This window comes from Bos mutus, chromosome 9, assembly GCF_027580195.1.
Source record: "Bos mutus isolate GX-2022 chromosome 9, NWIPB_WYAK_1.1, whole genome shotgun sequence".
Taxonomy (NCBI): Eukaryota; Metazoa; Chordata; class Mammalia; order Artiodactyla; family Bovidae; genus Bos; species Bos mutus.
The window spans coordinates 9,887,144-9,911,839 of NC_091625.1; the positions used below are offsets into that span (position 1 = coordinate 9,887,144).

General features: G+C 41.9%; 1 protein-coding gene and 1 non-coding gene across 6 annotated transcripts in view; one reads left to right on the plus strand and one right to left on the minus strand.

The window, feature by feature from the left end:
* The window catches only part of SMAP1 (small ArfGAP 1), a 189,784-nt gene that overhangs the window by 20,352 nt on the left and 144,736 nt on the right, over positions 1-24,696 (plus strand). The window lies entirely within an intron of this gene.
* Positions 4,163-4,234, minus strand: TRNAW-CCA (transfer RNA tryptophan (anticodon CCA)). Its single transcript has one exon. It is a non-coding gene; the product is annotated as a tRNA-Trp (tRNA).

Consider the following 24,696-nt stretch of genomic DNA (forward strand, 5'->3'; position numbering starts at 1 on the left):
TTGAAAAGCAGAGACATTACTTTGCCAACAAAGTCCGTGTAGTGAAGGCTATGGTTTTTCCTGTGGTCATGTATGGATGTGAGAGTTGGACTGTGAAGAAGGCTGAGCACTGAAGAATTGATGCTTTTGAACTGTGGTGTTGGAGAAGACTCTTGAGAGTCCCTTGGACTGCAAGGAGATCCAACCAGTCCATTCTGAAGGAGATCAGCCCTGGGATTTCTTTGGAAGGAATGATACTGAAGCTGAAACTCCCGTACTTTGGCCACCTCATGCGAAGAGTTGACTCATTGGAAAAGACTCTGATGCTGGGAGGGATTGGGGGCCGGAGGAAAAGGGGACGACAGAGGATGAGATGGCTGGATGGCATCACCGACTCGATGGCCGTGAGTCTGAGTGAACTCCAGGAGTTGGTGAACTCAGGGAGGCCTGGCGTGCTGCAATTCATGGGGTCGCAAAGAGTCAGACACGACTGAGTGACTGAACTGAACTGATACATGGAAGAATGCTAAATTCCTTAGCTTGATATCTGGTTTTCCTTACTTATCAGTAATCTTTGATATTCAGACTGCCTGCCCCCTTTGTTTCAAACTTGTGTGTACTATAGCCTTGTGTATACAGAAACTGTATACACAACTGGATAGCTGGGTGTATATAGAAACTGTTCCCAGGAGACAGGAGAGGGAGTCAGGCTGTAGCTTCCTCAGAACAGTTTCTCAGGGCTACTGAGATGTTATCTCCTGGGCTCAGAGTCCTTAACATTCCCACCAAATAAAATAAATCTCTACTTTCAGGTTGTCATTAATTTTTTTAGTTGATGGTGACATGGATTCCTTTTCTATTTTAATTAAATTACTATTTTTATATGCAAAGGTCACTAGTCTATTGCTGCTATTCTTTGCCCAATATTATCAGTTTAAAATAAATGTTTTTTTTCCTGTGAAATGGTGCTCAACTCTTGTACAGAGGCCGTTTTCCCTCATTAATTAATGAAAATTAGTTGTTATTTGAAATTTGTTTTTTTAGTGGAGACAGTGATTTCACTTCCATAGATAAGCCAAGGCTATCTGGTGCTTCCCTTTCTTTGGGCTTTTATCTCTTGTCTCCTTGTCTCCCTGATTTTAAGTGTTCTTAACTGATTTGTCAAGATATGCCTGAAAGCAACAGAAATCTGGTTTTTACCTAAAATAAATGTTTTGCTAGTTTCCAAAAAATAGTTGAGAGGACTTCCACATTGTGGTCTGGCTTCAAGACTGAAAGGAGCTTCAGGTCTCCACTCCATCCAAACAAGACGAAAAAAGCTGAGCAAGCTGAACAATCAGCAGATCTTATTAGATCTGTCAGAGAAATGAGGTCATAGGGCAACTGCAGTCCCCCAAATTGCAGAGATAGGTGAATATAGAGAATCACAAGTTCCATCATAATTCTTGGAACCAGAACTGGACTGGGAAAACCCAAACTGTTACTGATGAGTTGCTGGAGGACTCCAGGGGGACTCAGTAAATGGGGAGGGTCAGATATGTTCGTGAGTTTTACCTCTAGAAACTCAACACAGTAAATATGGGAGAAGAGCTCCTAGTGCTTCTGGCTGGAGAAGAGGAGGGACTGTTTAGACATACACCACAGCGCTCTGTTCTTTACACAAGGTAGAGCCTGGGGAAGAACTATTTAAATACAGATTAACTGACCTGGGGGAAAAGAAGCACCTCTCGGGGCTGGCCCCAGGCCACGCGATGACAGGACCGGGAGGAGAAGAGAGATTTGGGGCTAAAGTAGGGCTCCAAGGGGCTTCCCTGGTGGCTCAGACGGTGAAGAATCCGCCTGCAATGTGGGAGACCTAGGTTCCATGCCTGGGTTGGGAAGATCCCCTGGAAGAGAGCATGGAAACCCTCTCCAGTTTTCTTGCCTGGGAAATCCCATGGACAGAGGCGCCTGGTGGGCTGCAATCCATGGGGTCACAAAGAGTCTGACATGACTGAGTGACTAAGCACAGAGCTGGGCGACAGAAATTCCTAACTCTAGCCATCTCTGGAAATCCAGTGCCTGCCTAGTCTAGCTAGCCGTCCTCTCCCCTTGAAGGAAGGGTGGCAGAGACTGAAAGTATTTTGGTGAAGTTCCCAGTACAGAGGCAGAGACTCCCTGGAGAGCTGAGACCTAATCACAGGGCCATGGAACGCCCCCTTCCCCAGTTACTAAGGCCTCTCTACAGCCGTTTCTTTTACCCAGCACAGCATGTCTAGCCATCAAGAAAAAATTGCAAGGCACATTAACAGGCAAAAAACATCATTGAAGTTCTTAAAATTTCATAGTGAAAACTGTTACCAGATATTTGAGGTATGGTGAAAGTCTGCAGCCCATAGCCTGTGAGAGATAAATGTAATTGGAAAAACATGTAAAAATAGCTTCATACGTTTAAATGAATGTGTAAAACACATGTGTATATATTAGTGAGTATATAACAGGTGAAGTTCCTATATGTTCAAATTGAATAAAGCAAATCACGTCAGGTTCTTTGAGTTTGAGTGTTTGTAGAGGGAGAGTATCAGTCCCAAACAGTGCTTACTGTTGTTATGTCACAGCTAAAGAAACAGACCTTCAGGCTAGTACCACTCAGCTGAGCTTTAATCTTAGGTGAAAGTCCCTCAGTCGTGTCCGACTCTTGTGACCCCATGGTCTGTAATCCGCCAGGCTCCTCTCTAGTCCATGGAATTTTCCAGGCAAGAATACTGGAGTGGTTGCCATTTCCTGCTGCGGGGGGGTCTTCCTACCCAGGGATTGAAGCTGCATCTCCAATGTCTCCTGCATTGGCAGGTGGCTTCTTTACCACTGGAGCCACCTGGGAAGCCTCATCTTTATGGCAGACCTTGAATATTCATATTCAAGTTACTTTTAGAATTCACATGAAGTGAGGAGCATTATGCTGATTAGAGACATTTCATATTTGAATGTGTTCCCTGAAAATATTTAAAGTGGAGAGTGTAATTATTCTTTATGTTAAGCCTGGGTTTAGTATCTCTTTACTAAGTTTAATGAGGAAAAAGTTGGGAGGGGGGCTCTTCTAAGTTAAAAGGCATGTCAGAGACAACACGGTGAATGGTCCTTGAGAGGATGCTTTTTTTGAAAAAGTCCTTTAAAAAAATTTTTTTTTTGGAAGCACAGTTGTGGGAAGTAAAATAGGTAGCATTAGACGACATTGAGAACTTACTGTTAATTTGGTAGGTGTGGTAATTGTGATTATGGAGGGAAAATTCATAGTTTTTAAAGCTTCATTATGTTTTTAGGAGTGATGTCTTTTTGCCTGAAATTACTTTTAAGACACTTCAGCACACAAAAGATAAAAATATGGCAAAAAACTACCAATTGTTGAATCTGGGCATTGGGTATGTGGTTATTATTCACTGTGCTACTCTCTGTATTTAGAAAATTTTGATAATGAAAGTTAGGAAAAAAATTCTAGTTTTTGTATCTAAGAAGTAAATAAGCTATCAGCAAATAAGGAGGCTTATCTGGACTTAAAAAATGTTTAGTTCACTTTGATCTGCATTTTTTCCCCCTTCAGTTAGAAGACTATATTGTTAACTAGTTTTGACTGACAGTATGTATCTGGACATTTATGTAATCTCATACTGAATGTGTAGTTTTCAACATATATCATCTGTTCTGAACATACTTAGAGGTTGTGTAAACATACCGGGAGAACAAAAGAAGTTAAAAAAAACTTCAAATAAATTATTATTACAAAGACAGAGTGATTAAGGAATAAGTAAATTAGCTGTTGCCTCCTCATGGTAGACCCTAGTCATTTTTGGATGCTGGATCAGAAAAAGGATTATCATGCAGCTGTTTAAGTACTGACTCAGCTGTTGTTAATAAAGCATCTGAAAAGGTAATAATGAGTGTGGTACTAATTTTACTTCTTCCTCATCCTATTTTTTTAAGAACATAGTAAAAAGAACTGCGGCAAACCGTGAAAGTGCACCAGAACCTCTAATACTGCTTCCTAAGTTGTATTTTATCCAAGGGTACCTGAAGGTGAAGGTGAAGTCGCTCACTCGTGTCCGACTCTTTGCGACCCCGTGGACTGTAGCCTACCAGGCTTCTACGTCCATGGGATTTTCCAGGCAAGAATACTGGAGTGGGTTACCATTTCCTTCTCCAGGGGATCTTCCCGACCCAGGGATCGAACCCGGGTCTCCTGCATTGGAGGCAGATGCTTTAACCTCTGAGCCACCAGGGAAGCCCAAGGGTACCTGAAGAAGTGTTCATGTCACATGTGTTTTCCAAGCACCCATTGTGTGTTAGGCACAGCTGCTGATTGTCATAGAGATTGAAGTTGTGTAAGGCACTAATGAATCCTGACCAGGGCTTTCTGTATTTAAGACTTTCCATAGTAGGGGATAGAAAAGGACTAGCGTTAATTTAAGCAAAATAGCATTTTTTTTTTTTTTAAATCAGAAGAGGCGGGAGGCTTGCACAGCCAGTTCTTGGATCTGCCGCAGGGCTCAGTTTCTGAACCTCTCCACTTCTGTTTGTGCTTACTCCTCTGCCAGTCTCAGCCAGTCTCCTGCTCTAGTTATTGACTGTAAGGGGATGGCTCCCCCTGGCACCTACCTTCAGAACTCCACACTGGTCTGTCCCCCTGCATGTGCAGTTCATTCACTGGCTCCAAGCTGACATGTCTTAACTTAATTCATCTTTCTCCTCCCCAGGCCTGCTCTTCGAACAGTCTTCCCCATCTTGCTGTGCCCTTGTGCTCAGTCCCAGAACTTTGGAGTTGTCCCCGCAATAGCTAAAATAGTCTTCCAGCTTTATTCTTGCCTCTATGGTCTGTTCTAACCCAGCTGCCAGAATGATCTATTTAAAAAGTCAAGTTAGGTAGTTAGATCCTGTCATGGCTATACTTGAAACCCTCCATTATTTTTGCCTGTCAGAGTAAAAACCAAAGCACTTATGGCGGTCCATGCCGCCCACTCAGGCTCTGAACATACTAACCAGCCTCTGCCCTGGTGCCTTTTCTCTCTTTGGAATGTTCTTCCTCCAGGTGTGCATGTGGGCCTGGCCTCCACACCTTGGTTAGATTAGGTCTTCATTCAGTATGTACTTAATTTTGTTTAATAGTTGTCTTCCTTTCTAGAATGTAGAAGTCAGGCATTTTTTGTCTTTCTTATTCACTGCCTAGGATACTTCCTGGCGCATAAGTGTTTGGTAAGTATTTGTTGAGTGAGTAAGGAACCGAGCAAGGGGAGGCACGTGCTCGGCTTGAGAATGCTGTATCTGCCAGTTTAAGACATTATTTATGAAACGGTACGAGCAGCATCTGCAAAGCTAATTTGTCTCAGTGGTCTTGGAGGTATTTCATGCAGTATCTTAAGTGTTTGATGAAGATCACTGTGATTTTGGTGATTCTTTTTTATGGAAAATAAGGCCTCACCCAATATCTGTCTTTCTTTTTTTAGCTTATGTAAAACTTTGTTTAGTCAGGTTTGTAAAAGCCACTGGCTTTGAATACTGGAATCACATATTATTTTTGTATGTTTTAGGTTGTTTTAGTAGAGCTTCAGCACTGCAAATAGAACGCTCTAGGTGTGTTGGCAAAAATGCTTTAACACAGGAAATTAGGTCCTTGTGAAAGACCTGGGAGGGGCGGGAAAGTCAGTCCCAGATCACAGCAGAACTGATGCACCAGGGAGCTTCACGCCCAAAGGCTGTCCTTGGGCTGTTGAGTGTCAGAAAACAAGCAGCTAGCTGTGATCCTGGGATTAGAAAGCTGCAGCTACCCTCCTACACGTACCAGCTGGTACTGGAGTGTGGGGTCTTCCCGTCATCCGTGAAAACTGGTACTTCTCACCCAGGACTCGACTGGAGACCAGACATTCTACCATCTGGTTTTCTTGCAGAAAAACAGTGAGAAAGGCAGGAAGATAGTCTCCACCTCACTTTGGCTTTCAGGTATTGATTGCATAAGTGAAAGTTGCTCAGTTGTCTGACTCTTTGTGACCCCACGGACTATACAGTCCATGGAATTCTCCAGGCCAGAATACTGGGTAGCCTTTCCCTTCTCCAGGGGATCTTCCCAACCCAGGGATCAAACCCAGGTCTCCCGCATCGCAGGTGGATTCTTTACCATCTGAGCCACCAGGGAATCCCAAGAATACTGGAGTGGGTAGCCTCTTCCTTCTCCAGAGGATCTTCCTGACCCAGGAATCGAACCGGGGTCTCCTGCATTGCAGATGGAGTCTTTACCAAGTGAGCTATTGATTGCATGAGTGCATCTAATTGCTAGAAACTCATTTTCATTCAAAAGGCTAACTGCAAAGGAATCTGAGAAATAAAGCTTTTTTAGCTCTCTGTCCTCTGGCACACCACAAGTTGGGTCGAGTGGCCGTGGTGTAAGCACGTCAATACTGTCTCCATGGCTTCTGTTTCAGCTGGTCTCAGAGTGAGCAGCGCACCCACAGCCTGACCTGGGAAAACGAGCCCAGCCTGGCAGACAGCTTAGCGCCTTGCCTTCGCTCTCTGTGTCCCTGGGCCCGGGGCCTGGGGCCTGGGGCCTGGCTGTCCTCACACGCTCTCCCCTCCTCCCCACTCTCCTCACCTGATCCATCGGCCTGCGCCTCGGCAGCTCTCGGGCTGGCTTCCTGAAGGTGGTGTCTCTTTGAGTCATCATCCGGGAGTCCGGGGCTGTGTCCCGCTGTGGGGGTTTAGTTGTGGAGGCAGCAGGCTGTGGGGCCAGTAGTGGGCTCTTCTCCACAGCCAGGAGGGGGCAGGCTCACCAGGAGGGAAGTGTGGTGTGTAGGTGATATTTTTTAACGCATGACCCAGGGGAGCGTTAGATAGCAGACAGAGAGGTGGTTCGCTGTGGACGGAAGAAGAATCAGGAAGACTGTGGAGCAGTTGATGAGGAGGGAGACTGAAAGGGTCTGAAGTGGGAGCGACAGCAGGTGAAGTCTTTGGCGGAGGGTGAGGACAGCGGGGTATTGAAGGAGGTTGAAGAGTGTTCTCTGCACAGCATACTGGCTAATAGTACTTTATAGTAGTTTAAAAAGTATTTTAAACTAAGCTGGCTCCTCACTGAGGAGTGTTTGCTTTCTAACTCTCGTGGTTTCAGAGTCTTGCTGTCAGAGCTCTTGGCGCACACTCTTACTTGCTGAGGGTGGATCTCTGTGGAAGGCGGGCAGGGCTGGCTTGCTTCCCCCGTGGGCACCCAGCCTGTCGCTGAGGAGCCTGTTCATGAAAAGTTTCATTAAATGGAGGTGGTGCAAATGTATCACACTTTCCTACTGCGCTTTTCAACACTCATTAAATTGAACATGTTAAATATGCTGTTGGTCATTACTAGGCTTTTATGATTTGCTCCTTCATTTAGGGGTGGGATTGTCTATCATTGTCACAGGTTTCTCATGACCAGTTGTTGAGTCCTTCCAGGCAATATTCATTCCTCAGAGTTCCGTGCAAGCCACACTGTTCACCCCTAAATGCTCTAAGTCCATATGTAAGTGATAGGTAAGCACTTTGCACAGATTTTCAGTCTCTCATCTACATTTTTTTGTAACTAAAATTATAGAAAGTTTAGCGATAGAAGAGTCCTTTCAGGTATCTGGTCTAATCTCCTATTAGAGATTGATTAACTAATTAATAGATTAAATGCTTTGCATCAACCTGTTAACAGGGAGAGGATATGACAGTGAACCAGTTTCTACTTTGTGAGGCCGGAGTAGCAGATGGTCTTCTGGACAGCTGGAATGTGTTAGTCACCCTTGACATTTACATAAGGTATCACTCAGATTTTCAGCTTTTTCATTCTCTTCAAATTCAGCTGTTGTACATAATGAGAAGGGAGATAAATTCTGGGTTTTTATGCTTAAACAAATTATATCCGTGTAATGGCAGAATATTAAGAAAAAATTAGTAAAATGAGGAATGATTGCATATTATATATTTACTCAACAAGTTTATTTGAACATAGATTTGGCAATAGCAGTAATGCAGACATGCTTTAAAACTTGGAGTGCTGTTTGTTGTATTAAAAGCACATGTTATCTCATGGAATCTGTCAAGAATAGTTTAAAAGGGAGGTAGTTGTAAATATTGAATCTCTTTCTGCTTGAGAGGAATTTTGCATAGAGAAAGTACTAGAATATTTATAAAAATGTAAACAAAAGAGGACTTCCCTGGTGGAACAGTGGATAAGAATCCCCCCCGCAAGTGCAGGGGACACAGTTCGATCTCTGGTCCGGGAAGATTCCCTTAGGCCACAGCTGCTGAGCCCGTTTGCTGCAGCTGCTGAAGCCCAGGGCCTGGGACCTGTGCTCACAACAGGAGAGGCCCCTGCTCTGCACCACCAGAGAAAGCCTGCACGCAGCGACGAAGACCTAGCCCAGCCAAAAATAAATAAAATAAAATCAAGGAAAGCGGTAACACACTTGCTCAAACTTCTGAACTTTTAAGCTGAGTTTCTGAATGATGCTCAGTCACCTGAACAAAGTGAGAAATAGGGTTGACAAGGCTTAAACTTTAGGACAGTCTGATGAAGCAAGTATTTAAAATTAAGCTTCATTTTCTCCTTTTATCTTATACTGTCCTGATGACCAGTGGAGCCTTAAATGACTATCACAGTTTAACTTCTTTGTCAAAGTACATTAGCATTTGAAAAACGTCATGGGAATGCTGTATTTGTAGATTTTTTAGTTCTCTAAGAATCTTCTTAGTTTTTTAGTGTCTATGATATTTTGAGTTCATTTACAATTTATTCTTCTAAGGGATTCTTGCCCACAGTAGTAGATATAATGGTCATCTGAATTAAATTCACCCTTTCCAGTCCATTTTTGTTCACTGATTCCTAAAATGTCGATGTTCACTCTTGCCATCTCCTGTTTGACCACTTCCAGTTTGCCTTGATTCATGCACCTAACATTTCCACGTTCCTATGCAGTATTGCTCTTTACAGCATCGGACTTTGCTTCCATCACCAGTCACATCCACAACTGGATGTTGTTTTTGCTTTGGCTCTGTCTCTTCATTCTTTCTGGAGTTACTTCTCCACTGATCTCCAGTAGCATATTGGACACCTACCAGCCTGGGGAGTTCATCTTTCAGTGTCCTATCTTTTTGCCTTTTCATACTGCTCATGGGGTTCTCTAGGCAAGAATACTGAGGTGGTTTGCCATTCCCTCTCCAGTGGATCAAGTTTTGTCAGAACTCTCCACCATGACCTGTTCGTCTTGGGTGGCCCTACAGGGCATGGCTCATAGTTTCATTGAGTTAGATAAGACTGTGGTCCATGTGCTCAGATTGGTTAGTTTTCTGTGATTGTGGTTTTCAGTCTGTCTGCCCTCAGATGGAGAAGGGTAAGAGGCTTCTGGAAGCTTCCTGATGGGAGAGACTGACTGAGGGGGAAACTGGTCTTGTTCTGATGGGCGGGGCCAGGCTCAGTAAATCTTTAATCCAATTTTCTGTTGATGGATGGGGCTGTGTTCCCTCCCTGTTGTTTGACCTGAGACCAGACTGTGGTGGTGGTGATCTTCTTCACAAGGTCCCACGCGTGCACTGCTGCACTCAGTGCCCGCAAGCCTGCAGCAGGCCACCGCAATCCACATCTCTGCCAGAGGCTCCTGGACACCGACAGGCAAGCCTGGCTCAGTCTCTTGAGGGGTCACTGCTCCTTTCTCCTGGGTCCTGGTGTGCACACAAGGTTTTGTTTGTGCCCTCCAAGAATCTGTTTCCCTAGTCCTGTGTAAGTTCTATAATCAAATCCTTCGAAGGAGGACTGGCCTCCAAAGTAACAAATAGCTGAGAAAAGAAGAGAAGCTAAAGGCAAAGGAGAAAAGGAAAGATATATCCATTTGAATGCAGTTCTAAAGAATAGCAAGGAGAGATAAAGAAAGCCTTCCTCAGAGATCAGGGCAAAGAAATAGAGGAAAACAATAGAATGGGAAAGACTAGAAATCTCTTCAAGAAAATTAGAGATACCAAGGGAACATTTCATGCAAAGATGGGCACAATAAAGGACAGAAATGGGAGGGACCTAACAGAAGCAGAAGAGATGACAAGAATACACAGAACTATTTTAAAAAGATCTTAATGACCTAGATTACCATGATGGTGTGATCACTCACCTAGAGCCAGACATCCTGGAATGCAAACCATTGGGATTTAGGAAGCATCACTACAAACAAAGCTAGTGGGTGTGATGGAACTCCAGTTGAGCTATTTCAAATCCTAAAAGATGATGCTGTAAAAGTGCTGCACTCAATATGCCAGCAGATTTGGAAAACTCAGTAGTGGCCACAAGACTGGAAAAGGTCAGTTTTCATTCCAATCCCAAAGAAGGCCAATGCCAAAGAATGTTCAAACTACTGCACAATTATACTCATCTCACATGCTAGCAAAGTAATGCTCAAAATTCTCCAAGCCAGGCTTTAACAGTATGTGAACTGTGAACTTCCAGGTGTTCAAGCTGGTTTTACAAAAGGCAGGGGAACCAGAGATCGATTACATTGCCAACATCTGTTGGATCATCGCAAAAGCAAGAGAGTTCCAGAAAAACATCTACTACTGCTTTATTGATAATGCTAAAGCTTTTAACTGTGTAGATCACAACAAACTGTGGAAAATTCATCACGAGATGGGAATACCAGACCACCTGACCTGTATGCAGGTCAAGAAGCAACAATTAGAACCCAGGCATGGAACAACAGACTGGTTCTGAATTGGCAAAGGAGTAGGTCAAGGCAGTATATTGTCACCTTGCTTATTTAACTTCTATGCAGAGTACATCATGCAGAATTCTGGGCTGGATGAAGTGCAAGCTGGGATCAGGATTGCCAGGAGAAATATTAATAACCTCAGTTATGTAGATGTTACCACCCTTATCAGATCAGATCAGATCAGATCAGTTGCTCAGTCGTGTCTGACTCTTTGCGACCCCATGAATCACAGCACGCCAGGCTTCCCTGCCCATCACCAACTCCTGGAGTGCACTCAGACTCACGTCCATTGAGTCAGTGATGCCATCCAGCCATCTCATCCTCTGTCGTCCCCTTCTCCTCCTGCCCCCATTCCCTCCCAGCATCAGAGTCTTTTCCAATGAGTCAACTCTTCACATCAGGTGGCTAAAGTACTGGAGTTTCAGCTGTAGCATCATTCCTTCCAAAGAAATCCCAGGGCTGATCTCCTTCAGAATGGACTGGTTGGATCTCCTTGCAGTCCAAGAGACTCTCAAGAGTCTTCTCCAACACCACAGTTCAAAAGCATCAATTCTTCGGCGCTCAGCCGCCTTCACAGTCCAACTCTCACATCCATACATGACCAGAGGAAAAACCATAGCCTTGACTAGACGAACCTTTGTTGGCAAAGTAATGTCTCTGCTTTTCAGTATGCTATCTAGGTTGGTCATAACTTTCCTTCCAAGGAGTAAGCGTCTTTTAATTTCATGGCTGCAGTCACCATCTGTAGTGATTTTGGAGCCCAGAAAAATAAAGTCTGACACTGTTTCCACTGTTTCCCCATCTATTTCCCATGAAGTGGTGGGACCGGATGCCATGATCTTCGTTTTCTGAATGTTGAGCTTTAAGCCAACTTTTCACTCTCCACTTTCACTTTCATCAAGAGGCTCTTTAGTTCTTCTCTTTCTGCCATAAGGGTGGTGTCATCTGCATATCTGAGGTTATTGATATTTCTCCCAGCAATCTTGATTCCAGCTTGTGTTTCTTCCACCCTTATGGCAGAAAGCAAAGAGGAACTAAAGAGCCTCTTGATGAAGGTGAAAGAGGAGAGTGAAAAAGTTGACTTAAAACTCAGCATTCAGAAAACTAAGATCACGGCATCCGGTCCCACCACTTCATGGTAAATAGATGGGGAAACAGTGGAAACAGTGTCAGATTTTATTTTTCTGGGCTCCAAAATCACTACAGATGGTGACTGCAGCCATGAAATTAAGATGCTTGCTCCGTAAAAGAAAAGCTATGACCAAGCTAGGCAGCATATTAAAAAGCAGCGACATTACTTTGCTGACAAAGGTATGTCTAGTCAAAGCTATGGTTTTTCCAGTAGTCATGTATGGATGTGAAAGTTGGACTATGAAGAAAGCTGAGTGCGGAAGAATTGATGCTTTTAAACTGTGGTGTTGGAAAAGACTCTTGAGAGTCCCTTGGACTGCAGGGAGATCCAGCCAGTCCATCCTAAAGGAAATCAGTCCTGAATATTCATTGGAAGTACTGATGTTGAAGCTGAAACTCCACTACTTTGGCCACCTGATGTGAAGAACTGACTCATTGGAAAAGACCGTGATTTGGGAAAGACTGAAGGCGGACGGAGAAGGGGATAACAGAAGATGAGATGGTGGAATGACATCATCAACTCAATGGACATGAGTTTGAGTAAGCTCCGGGTTTGGTGGTGGACAGGGAAGCCTGGCGTGCTGCAGTCCATGGGGTCACAAACAGTTGGATATGACTGAGCAACTGAACTGAACATATTTATTCCCTTTTCCTAAGTTTAATAAAAATATAATAAAAATAACGTAGTTATGTATTTCCTAACTTTTGGTCTGCCTTTACCCTTGAGAGGCATCCTAGTTCCTTAGCTCAGAGCATGGGCTCTCCATTGAAATCAGCTGTCTCATTGTTATCTCTGGGGTTTGTTTTCTCTTCTTTTCCTTCTTCCCTCTCTCCCTCCCTTTCCTCCCCCTCCCCTGTTTCTTCCTTGTGGTGGGTGTTTAAACTTTTAAGCCTCAGTGTCACCACATGTCAAAGGGTGATGCCTGAGTCAGGGAGTTGTGAGGATTAAGTGAGCTTGTGAAGTGTTCTGTACAAAGTAAGGACTTGAAAATTATGTCAGGTCTTTTTGTTTTTTAGCACTCAGTCATTTTTACAACTTTGAAGGAAGCATTTGTGAATTGTGTTTTGTCTGGTAAACAGTGATATTGAGCACAGCCTGGGACTACCTCCACTCAAGAATACTTTTTGGAAGGCTCAGGAAAAGAAGGTAGTGATGTTTCTTTCTAGGTTTTACCCTTTGTCTGCTGGTCTCCTAGAGCGGGCGTAGGACAGGAGCTCTCCCTGCCCTGTCCTGCAGGAGCCTCCACTCTAAGGGGATTGGCAGACCCTGAGCACAGAGAGTCCCTTGGACTGCAAGGAGATCCAGCCAGTCCATCCTAAAGGAAACCAACACTGAGTGTTCATTGGAAGGACTGATGTTGAAACTGAAGCTCCAATACTTTGGCCACCTGATGCGAAGAGCTGACTCACTGGAAAAGACCCTGATGCTGGGAAAGATTGAAGGCAGGAGGAAGGGGGACGACAGAGGACGAGATGTTGGATGGCATCACCTACTCAGTGGACATGAGTTTGGGTAAACTCTGGGAGTTGGTGAACAGGGAATCCTGGCGTGCTGCGGTCCATGGGGGCGCAGACATTTGGACACAGCGACTGAACAGCAGCAAGAAGCAGCACAGAGCAGAGGGCCTGCCTCAGGGAGCCAGGAAGGGAGAGTAGAGCAGAGCAGAGCAGGGAGGGGAGAACTGTCAGTCTGGGGAGGGAGAGGCGTCTGGGGAGGGAGAGGCGTCTAGGGAGGGGGTCGGGGTCGGCAGGGGTGCTGATGCCCTGGGCCTCCTCTGCCCCGGGAGGCCTGCCCTGCGGGGAGGCCTGCCCTGCGGGGGTGCCTGAGGCTGTGGCACTGGCCTGCATGCTCAGGGAGGAGGTTGGGGCGGGGAGCCCCAGAGGGGCTTCAGGAGGGCAGTGATCGAGGCACTGGGGCAGCACGGGGCTGCAGAGGGCGTTTGGACCTGGGGCGGGAAGGCTGTTCCTCCAGCTCTGGGAGGGAGCCTGAAGCCGACCCGCTGCCCTGTGGGCCTCGCCAGGTCGTCCAGGGGTGCCTGGGCCTTCTCAGCGCCTTTGCTGAGTCCGTTGCTGGTCTCGTTTTTTGTGTCAGGTTTACTTTTGGATCAAATGCTTTGTTTTCACATGGATTCTGACAACTTTAGGAGGAGAATTATTTACAACTTATTTTGCAACCTGTGGGATAACGTTAATACAGGTGTAAATGGCCTTGAAACTAAGGCTTGGTTGCCATTTTATTTGCCAGGGTTATTTTGTTACGTTTGAGGAGTTTCAGTTAACTGATAAACTGATGACATTGACAGAAACTTTTCTGGGGAGACCTGTTTATTTTTGAAAAATATACATTTTTTTTTAACACATTTTTACTCTTACTCCAAGGAGTGCTATTGCTTCTCTGGAAGTGAATATACCAAGTGTCTTTGAGTTCAATACATGTGGACATTGAAATTGGCATTGTGTGGTATTTGTGGCATCTCTCTGCCCTCTGCTGGTGAAAATGTACTGTTGCGCTGAACTCTGTGGCTTCAGTCACATTATTATTTATTTCTTTGAATGAAATAATACCCTATATCAAGAGTGGCCAGAAAAAACTCACATTTGGGGACAAACATCTTTATTGTTTGGAGGGACTCTGCTCTCCTTATGGAAGTCTGGTGCAATGAATTATTCTGCTTCAAAGGCCTGTAGTGCTGTGGGTGAGAAATAGACCTCCTCTGTCCACAATACTGATGATTATGTTTTTTGTCATTTAATTGCTTTACTTCGGCTGTGCTGATTCTTCACTGCTGTTTGGGCTTTCCCCTGTTGTGGCGAGCGGGGGCTGCTCTGTGTGGTGCGGGCCTCCCAGTGCAGAGCGCAGGGGCCCGGCCCAGCCGGCAGCGGCTGCGGCGCGGGCTCAGTGGTCGTGGTGTTCGGGATCTTCCCAGACCAGGGACTGGACTGGTGTCCCCTGCACTGGCAGGCAGATTCTTTACTGCTGAGCTGACAGGGAAGCTCTGATGATTATTTTTATATTGCTTGTGTTTGTATTCTTTTCTGAACTTTTCTGCCAGCTCCAGATCTGCTTTGTCCAGTGTGGTGGCCACTAGTGAGTGACCAAGTGAAGTCGCTCAGTCGTGTCTGACTCTTTGCAACCCCATGGACTGTAGCCTACCGTGCTCCTCCACCCATGGGATTTTCCAGGCAAGAGTACTGGAGTGGATTGCCATTTCCTTCTCCACCACTAGCCATATGCTATTTAATTGAACTTAAATATTCAGTTCCTTAGTCTTACTGACTGCATATCAAGGCCCTAAAGCCACATGTAATGCTGATAGCTACTGTGTTGGACAATGAAGATTAAAGAATGTTTTTGTATTGCAGAAAGTTCAATTGACAGTGCTGTTCTGATTTTTAAATTTTAAATAACAAGGATTGTCATTTTCATGAAGTCTTTGTTCTTACATTTACAATGAATTTCTTTCCTTGGGATATACCCTTTTAACATGAAAACAGTTTATCAGGGAAGAATCCCAGTTAATTGAGGGAATATGTTTAGGAGGATTTTAGTTTATTAAGTTTTTTTTTTTTTTGTACCCTGTAATTACTGCACTTTTATTACCAAATGATTACTGTGCAGTTTCCTCAATGTAGAACATTGAGCATTTCTAGTGTTTTGTCTGTTTTAAAGATTGCTGCTGCTGCTAAGTCACTAAAGTCGTGTCCGACTCTGTGCGACCCCATAGACGGCAGCCCACCAGGCTCCCCCATCCCTGGGATTCTCCAGGCAAGAACACTGGAGTGGGTTGCCATTTCCTTCTCCAATGCATGAAAGTGAATAGTGAAAGTGAAGTCGCTCAGTTGTGTCTGACTCTTAGCGACCCCATGGACTGCAGCCTACTTAGGCTCCTCCATCCATGGGATTTTCCAGGCAAGAGTACTGGAGTGGGGTGCCATTGCCTTCTCCAAGTTAGGTTAAAAATACTGGTCATATTTTCTCTGTGGCATTTAATTGAGATGATAGCTTCTTTTCCCATAAAAGCTGTAAATTAGAGCACATGTAGAGAAACTAAGGCTTTGTGACAGTGTGAATCATGCTTAATATATGTTTTATTAAGGAGTGGAGTTTTATGGTGTGTGTGTCCCATAGTTTGTGTAATCAGTCACACTTTGAAAGGACCTTTAGGCTGTTTCTGGTTTTGACTCTTACAGATAATGCTGTACATTTGTGTAAGGTTTCATTTCTCTGGCGGGTGCTCAGTAGTGCAGTTGGTGAGTTGTATGGTTATTGCATGTTTGGCTCATTGCAAAACTGGCAGACTTTTCCAAAATGGCTGTGTTATGTAATATTTGTACCAGCAGTGTGTGAGTGATCCTCATCTCCACAGCTGTGACAGCATATGGCATTGCTGCTTTTTGTTTTTTTAATCTTAGCCATTCTGTTCGGTGTGTAGCGATGGTGACAGTGGTACTGGTTTGTGTTTCCCTCATGGCTGATGATGTTGAACAGCTTTTCACGTGCTTATTTGCCACGTGTGTATCCTCTTCAGTGATCTGTTCATGTCTTTCATTTTCTAATTTAATATTTTTTTTTTTTTACTGTTGACTTTTTAAAAATAGACTTTTTAGAATAGTTTTAGGTTCACAGCAAAACTGAGTAGAAGATAAAGATTTTTCCATATGCTTGAAGAAGTGGTTGGCAAGAGGTCAGATGAGGCAAAACTTCGTAGCCCAATTTGTTCAACTTTTGAAGTGTTGGTTTGTTTGGTTGTTTTGAACGTCATCATGGAGGAGAATTGGGTCCATTCTGTTGAGCAATGCCGGCTGCAGACTTCACAGTTTTCAGTGTATCTCGTTGGTTTGCTGAGCATACTTCTCAGATGTAATGATTTCTCTGGTATTCAGAAAGCTATGGTGTATCAGATGGGCAGCAGTCGCCTAGACAGTGGCCATGACCTTTCTTTGGTGCAAGTTTGGCTTCGAGAAGTGCTCTGGGGCTTCGTCTCAGTCCAACCACTGAGCTCGTTGTCGTTGGTTGTTGTATAAAATCCACTTTTTGTTGCCCATCACAGTCTGATCGAGAAATGGCTCATTGTTGTTGCATAGAATAAGAGAAGAGGACACTTTAGGACAACTGTTTTTTGGGTTTGTGGTCAGCTCGTTGAGGCACCCGCTTATCGAGGTTTTGCACCTTTACAATTTGCTTCAAAAGCTGAATGACCGTAGAATGGTAGGCATCGAGTTCCTCGGCAGCTTCTCGTGTGGTTGTAAGAGAATCAGATTCGGTAAGCTTGTCAGTTGGTTGTTGTCAGCTTTTGATGGGCGGCCACTGCGCCCATCTTCAAGGTTCTTGTCTCCTTTACAGAACCAGCACTGCTCTGTACGTTCTTTAGCGGTTCCTGGGCCAGATGCGTCGTTGAAGTTGCAAGTTGTCTCTGCTGCTTTACAACCCATTTTGAACTCGAATAAGAAAATCACTTGAATTTGTTTATTGACTAACATTATTTCTCTAAGTCTAAAATAAATATAAAATACACAGCAAGTAATAAGTCATTAGCAAAAAACATAAAGCGAGAAATGCGCATTAAAGTGTATATAACATAACTACATTTATTTAAGAATATATTCCAATATATTGTGACAATCAAGTGACATAGTTCAACAGTGAAAAACCTCAATTACTTTTGCACAACCTAATAAATATTTCTAAAATTTCAATTTATGGTTGTTGTTGGAATGTAGAAATAAAATAGTTTTTTTCCCCCATATTTATCTTATATCCCACATCCTTGCTAAACCTCACATACTTGTTTTAGTAGCTTTTTATAGGTTCTGTTAGATCTTCTATCTAGATGATTGTCATCCTCAAGTAAAGACAGTTTTTACTTCCTCTGTAATTTTGTTGCCTTAATTTTCCTTTTTAGAACCTTCAGTATAATAGAAATGGAGAGAATGAACTTGCTTATCTTATTCATGATGTTACATTAAATGTGAGAGTGTTCAGACTTTCACCCCTAAGAATGATATTAGCTTTTCATTTTTCATAGATGTTTTTAATCAAGTTGAGGAAATTTCCTTCTTGCCTAGTTTGCTGAGGTTTTTTAAAAAATCAGAAATGAATGTTAGATTTTATCATGTGCTTTTTCTGCACTTTGAGATCATAATAGTTTTTTCTTTTATATTTATTTAACAGAAGTATATTGATTTTACTATAATTATAGTAAACCATAAACTAGTAAATTATAAATCACTGATTTTACATGTTAACCTAACCTTATATTTCTGGGCCCCATCACTCTTGGTCTTGATCTGTTATCTTTTTCATGTATTCCAGAATTTTAATTGATAAAGTTTTGTTGAGAATTTTTGCAAATATTCATGCAGAGTGTTTATCTGCAAGTTTCATTTATTCTGATGCCCTCTGCTTTTGCTGTCAGGGTTATGTTGGCTTCATAGAATCAATTGGGAAATAGTACCCCTTCACCCACTTTTCCCCAGTTTCCTGAAGAGTTTACATAGAATTTGTATCATGCTTTAACTATTTGGTAGATTTCCCTAGTGAAGCTCTCTGGTTCTGGAACTTTTTGCGGTTGGTTGTGGTTGCTGTTGGAAGATTTTCAACTGTTGATCAATTTCCTTGGTAAATAGAGCTATTCAAATTATCTTTTCCTAGAGAAAGAGCTCATTTATGTCTTTCAAGGAATTGGTGAAGTTAATAGCATACAGTTGCTCACAATAGGCCTTTGTTTCTAATACCTGTAAGATCTGTAGTTAACATCACCTCCCTCATTGCTGATATTGGTCATTAGTGTTTTCTCTTATTTCTAATTAGTTTCTCTAGAGGTTTATTAATTTTATTAATATCCTCAAATAATCATCTTTGCTTTCTTTGCTTTTCTTTGTTGTTTTTCTATTTTCCATTTCACTGATTTCTGTCCTAATCTTTATGTCACTCTTGTTTTTGAAAGATACTTAGCCAGGAAAAGTGGGAAGTATTTTACTTGCAGTACTTTTCAGAGGCTTCACTGTCTTCTAGTTTGCATTGCCTCAGATTAGAAATCTGTCCTCATTGTATTTGTTTCTTTGTACATATTTTTTTTAATTTAAATTTATTTATTTTAATTAGAGGCTAATTACTTTACAGTATTGTATTGGTTTTGCCATACATCAACATGTATCCGCCACGGGTGTACACATGTTCCCAATCCTGAACCCCCCTCGCACCTCTCTCCCCATACCATCCCTCTGGGTCATCCCAGTGCACCAGCCCCAAGCATCCTGTATCCTGCATCGAACCTGGACTGGCAATTCATTTCTTATATGATATTATACATGTTTCAATGACATTCTCCCAAATCATCCCCCCCCCACCTCCCACAGAGTCCTAAAGATTGTTCTATACATCTGTGTCTCTTTTGCTGTCTCTCATACAGGGTTATTACCATCTTTCTAAATTCCATATATATGCATTAGTATACTGTATTGGTGTTTTTCTTTCTGGCTTAATTCACTCTGTATAATCGGCTCCAGTTTCATCCACCTCATTAGAACTGATTCCAATGTATTCTTTTTAATGGCTGAGTAATACTCCATTGTGTATATGTACCACAGCCTTCTTATCCATTCATCTGCTGATGGACATCTAGGTTGCTTCCATGTCCCGGCTATTGTAAACAGTGCTGCGATGAACATTGAGGTTCACATGTCTCTTTCAGTTCTGGTTTCCTCAGTGTGTATGCCCAGCAGTGGGATTGCTGGGTCGTATGGCAGTTCTATTTCCAGTTTTTTAAGGAATCTCCACACTGTTCTCCATAGTGGCTGTACTAGTTTGCATTCCCACCAACAGTGTAAGAGGGTTCCCTTTTCTCCACACCCTCTCCAGCATTTATTGCTTGTAGACTTTTGGGTCGCAGCTATTCTGACTGGTGTGAAAGTACCTCATAGTGGTTTTGATTTGCATTTCTCTGATAATGAGTGATGTTGAGCATCTTTTCATGTGTTTGTTAGCCATGTTTCATGTGTTTGTATGTCTTCTTTGGAGAAATGTCTATTTAGTTCTTTGGTCCATTTTTTGATTGGGTCGTTTATTTTTCTGGAATCGAGCTGTAGGAGTTGCTTGTGTATTTTTGAGATTAGTTGTTTGTCAGTTGCTTCATTTGCTATTATTTTCTCCCATTCTGAAGGCTATCTTTTCACCTTGCTTATAGTTTCTTTTGTTGTGTAGCTTTTAATTTTAATTAGATCCCATTTGTTTATTTTTGCTTTTATTTCCAGTATTCTGGGAGGTGGGTCATAGAGGATCCTGCTGTGATTTATGTCGGAGAGTGTTTTGCCTATGTTCTTTTCTTAAGAGTTTTATGGTTTCTGGTCTTACATTTATATCTTTAATCCATTTTGAGTTTATTTTTGTGTATGGTGTTAGAAAGTGTTCTAGTTTCATTCTTTTACAAGTGGTTGACCAGTTTTCCCAGCACCACTTGTTAAAGAGATTGTCTTTTCTCCATTGTATATTCTTGCATCCTTTGTCAAAAATAAGGTGTCCATATGTGCATGGATTTATCTCTGGGCTTTCTATTTTGTTCCATTGATCTATATTTCTGTCTTTGTGCCAGTACCATACTGTCTTGATGACTGTGGCTTTGTAGTAGAGCCTGAAGTCAGGCAGGTTGATTCCTCCAGTTCCATTCTTCTTTCTCAAGATTGCTTTGGCTATTCGAGGTTTTTTGTATTTCCATACAAATTGTGAAATTATTTGTTCTAGCTCTGTGAAGAATACCATTGGTAGCTTGATAGGGATTGCATTGAATCTATAGATTGCTTTGGGTAGTATACTCATTTTCACTATATTGATTCTTCTGATCCATGAACATGGTATATTTCTCCATCTATTAGTGTCCTCTTTGATTTCTTTCACCAGTGTTTTATAGTTTTCTATATATAGGTCTTTAGTTTCTTTAGGTAGATACATTCCTAAGTATTTTATTCTTTTCATTGCAATGGTGAATGGGATTATTTCCTTAATTTCTCTTTCTATTTTCTCATTATTAGTGTATAGGAATGCAAGGGATTTCTGTGTGTTGATTTTATATCCTGCAACTTTACTATATTCATTGATCAGCTCTAGTAATTTTCAGGTGGAGTCTTTAGGGTTTTCTATGTAGAGGATCATGTCATCTGCAAACAGTGAGAGTTTTACTTCTTCTTTTCCAATTTGGATTCCTTTTATTTCTTTTTCTGCTCTGATTGCTGTGGCCAAAACTTCCAAAACTGTGTTGAATAGTAGTGGTGAAAGTGGGCACCCTTGTCTTGTTCCTGACTTTAGGGGAAATGCTTTCATTTTTCACTATTGAGGATAATGTTTGCTGTGGGTTTGTCATATATAGCTTTTATTATGTTGAGATATGTTCCTTCTGTTCCTGCTTTCTGGAGAGTTTTTATCATAAATGGATGTTGAATTTTGTCAAAGGCTTTCTCTGCATCTATTGAGATAATCATATGGCTTTTATTTTTCAATTTGTTAATGTGGTGTATTACATTGATTGATTGTGGATATTGAAGAATCCTTGCATCCCTGGGATGCAAGGATACACCTTGCCCACTTGGTCATGGTGTATGATCTTTTTAATGTGTTGTTGGATTCTGATTGCTAGAATTTTGTTAAGGATTTTTGCATCTATGTTCATCAGTGATATTGGCCTGTAGTTTTCTTTTTTTGTAGCATCTTTGTTCGGTTTTGGTATTAGGGTGATGGTGGCCTCATAGAATGAGTTTGGAAGTTTACCTTCCTCTGCAATTTTCTGGAAGAGTTTGAGTAGGATAGGTGTTAGCTCTTTTCTAAATTTTTGGTAGAATTCAGCTGTGAAGCTGTCTGGACCTGGGCTTTTGTTTGCTGGAAGATTTCTGATTACGCTTTCAATTTCCATGCTTGTGATGGGTCTGTTAAGATTTTCTATTTCTTCCTGGTTGAGTTTTGGCAAGTTGTACTTTTCTAAGACTTTGTCCATTTCTTCCACGTTGTCCATTTTATCGGCATATAATTGCTGATAGTAGTCTCTTATGATCCTTTGTATTTCTGTGTTGTCTGTTGTGATCTCTCCATTTTCATTTCTAATTTTATTGATTTGGTTTTTCTCCCTTTGTTTCTTGATGAGTCTGGCTAATGGTTTGTCGATTTTATTTATCTTTTCAAAGAACCAGCTTTTGGCTTTGTTGATTTTTGCTATGGTCTCCTTTGTTTCTTTTGCATTTATTTCTGCCCTAATTTTTAAGATTTCTTTCCTTCTATTAACCCTGGGGTTCTTCATTTCTTCCTTTTCTAGTTGCTTTAGGTGTAGAGTTAGGTTATTTATTTGACTTTTTTCTTGTTTCTTGAGGTATGCCTGTATTGCTATGAACTTTCTCCTTAGCACTGCTTTTACAGTGTCCCATAGGTTTTGGGTTGTTGTGTTTTCATTTTCATTCATTTCTATGTATATTTTGATTTCTTTTTTGATTTTTTTCTGTGATTTGTTGGTTATTCAGCAGCGTGTCGTTCAGCCTCCATATGTTGAAATTTTTAATAGTTTTTCTCCTGTAATTGAGATCTAATCTTACTGCATTGTGGTCAAAAAAGATGCTTGGAATGATTTCATTTTTTTTGAATTTACTAAGGCTAGATTTATGGCCCAGGATGTGATCTATCCTGGAGAAGGTTCCGTGTGCTCTTGAGAGAAAAAGGTGAAATGTCCAATAGATATCAATTAGGTCTAACTGGTCTATTGTATCATTTAAAGTTGTGTTTCTTTGTTAATTTTCTGTTTAGTTGATCTATCCATAGGTGTGAGTGGGGTATTAAAGTCTCCCACTATTACTGTGTTTTTGCTAATTTCCCCTTTCATACTTGTTAGCATTTGTCTTACGTATTGCGGCGCTCCTGTGTTGGGTGCATATATATATATAATTGTTATATCTTCTTCTTGGATTGATCCTTTGATCATTACGTAGTGTCCTTCTTTGTCTCTTTTCACAGCCTTTGTTTTAAAGTCTATTTTATCTGATATGAGTATTGCTACTCCTGCTTTCTTTTGATCTCTATTTGCATGGAATATCTTTTTCCAGCCCTTCACTTTCAGTCTGTATGTGTCCCCTGTTTTGAGGTGGGTCTCTTGTAGACAACATATGTAGGGGTCTTGTTTTTGTATCTGTTCAGCCAGTCTTTGTCTTTTGGTTGGGGCATTCAGCCAATTTATGTTTAAGGTAATTATTGATAAGTATGATCCCATTGCCATTTACTTTATTGTTTTGGGTTCGAGTTTATATACTGTTTTTGTGTCTCCTGTCTAGAGAATATCCTTTAGCATTTGTTGGAGAGCTGGTTTGGTGGTGCTGAATTCTCTCAGCTTTTGCTTGTCTGTAAAGCTTTTGATTTCTCCCTCATATTTGAATGAGATCCTTGCTGGGTACAGTAATCTGGGCTGTAGATTATTTTCTTTCATCACTTTAAGTATATCTTGCCATTCCCTCCTGGCTTGAAGAGTTTCTATTGAACGATCAGCTGTTATCCTTCTGGGAATCCCCTTGTGTGTTATTTGTTGTTTTTCCCTTGCTGCTTTTAATATTTGTTCTTTGTTCTTGATCTTTGTTAACTTGATTAATATGTGTCTTGGGTTGTTTCACCTTGGGTTTATCCTGTTTGGGACTCTCTGGGTTTCTTGGACTTGGGTGATTATTTCCTTCCCCATTTTAGGGAAGTTTTCAACTATTATCTCCTCAAGTATTTTCTCATGGTCTTTCTTTTTGTTGTCTTCTTCTGGGACTCCTATGATTCGAATGTTGGGGCGTTTAGTATTGTCCTGGAGGTCTCTGAGATTGTCCTCATTTCTTTTAATTCATTTTTCTTTTTTCCTCTCTGATTCATTTATTTCTACCATTCTATCTTCTACTTCACTAATCCTGTCTTCTGGCTCCATTATTCTACTATTTGTTGCCTCCAGAGTGTTTTTGATGTCATTTATTTCATTATTCAATATATATTGACTCTTTTTTATTTCTTCTAGGTCCTTGTTAAACCTTTCTTGCATCTTCTCAATCCTTGTCTCCAGGCTATTTATCTGTGATTCCATTTTGATTTCAAAATTTTGGATCATTTTCACTATCATTATTCAGAATTCTTTATCAGGTAGATTCCCTATCTCTTCCTCTTTTATTTGGTTTGGTGGGCATTTATCCTATTCCTTTACCTGCTGGGTATTCCTCTGTCTCTTCATCTTGTTTATATTGCTGATTTTGGGGTGGCCTTTCTGTATTCTGGCAGTTGGTGGAGTTCTCTTTATTATGGAGTTTCCTCACTGTGGGTAGGGTTGTATCGGTGACTTGTCAAGGTTTCTTGGTTAGGGAAGCTTGTGTCGGTGTTCTCGTGGGTGGAGCTGGATTTCTTTTCTCTGGAGTGCAATGAAGTGTCTAGTAATGAGTTATGAGATGTCAGTGGTTTTGGAGTAACTTTGGGCAGCCTGTATATTGAAGCTCAGGGGCTGTGTTCCTGTGTTGCTGGAGAATTTGTGTGGTATGTCTTGCTCTGGAACTTGTTGGCCCTTGGGTGGTGCTTGGTTTAAGTGTAGGTATGGAGGCGTTTGATGAGGTTCTGGCGATTAATGGAGTCAGGAGTTCTCTGATGGTCTCAGGATTTGGACTTAAGCCTCCTGCTTCTGGTTTTCAGTCTTATTTTTACAGTAGTCTCAAGACTTCTCCCTCTATACAGCACCGTTGATAAAACATGTAGGTTAAAGATGAAAAGTTTCTCCACAGTGAGGGACACCCAGAGAGGTTCACAGAGTTACATGGAGAAGAGAAGAGGGAGAAGGGAGTTAGAGGTGACCCGAATGAGATGAGGTGGAATCAAAAGAGG